Source organism: Nematolebias whitei, chromosome 10, assembly GCF_014905685.2.
Source record: "Nematolebias whitei isolate Nwh7 chromosome 10, NemWhi1, whole genome shotgun sequence".
NCBI classification, from domain to species: domain Eukaryota; kingdom Metazoa; phylum Chordata; class Actinopteri; order Cyprinodontiformes; family Rivulidae; genus Nematolebias; species Nematolebias whitei.
The window spans coordinates 2,427,494-2,427,975 of NC_056507.1; positions in this window are offsets into that span (position 1 = coordinate 2,427,494).

Below are 482 nucleotides of genomic sequence, written 5' to 3' on the forward strand. Positions count from 1 at the left end.
TGCTTCACCTTTCTCACCCACATTTTGATATTGTCAGTCCGGGGAGTCAAACTAGCGACTGTCCAATCACAGGCCCACCTTCTCTAACCTCTGCACCACCGCTGTACTTTAAAAAAACACGGATACATGTGACCTTCAGAATCTTCTGCTGCTCAAACTTTAAAAAAAATGTCCGGCTCTAACTTATAGATCTCACAGCTATTGTTTGTTTGAGGCTTACTTTTTAGTCTGTCTGCCTCTCATTAATGTGGCAGCCAGGAAGTGGCAGACACAGGTGTGTGGTTACCATGGTGACCACGACAAGCCACTAGCAGCAGCTTTAACCGTTGTTCTGAACTTGGCCGGTCCACAGTGGGAGTGTACTGCTAGACTGATGAAGCCCTCCAGACGGAGAGCCAAACGTCTCTCAACTAAAAAGAAACTGTCCACATGACCTGTTGGATTTGTTACCTGGATGATTGAGCATGGACTTTGTTGTTTTG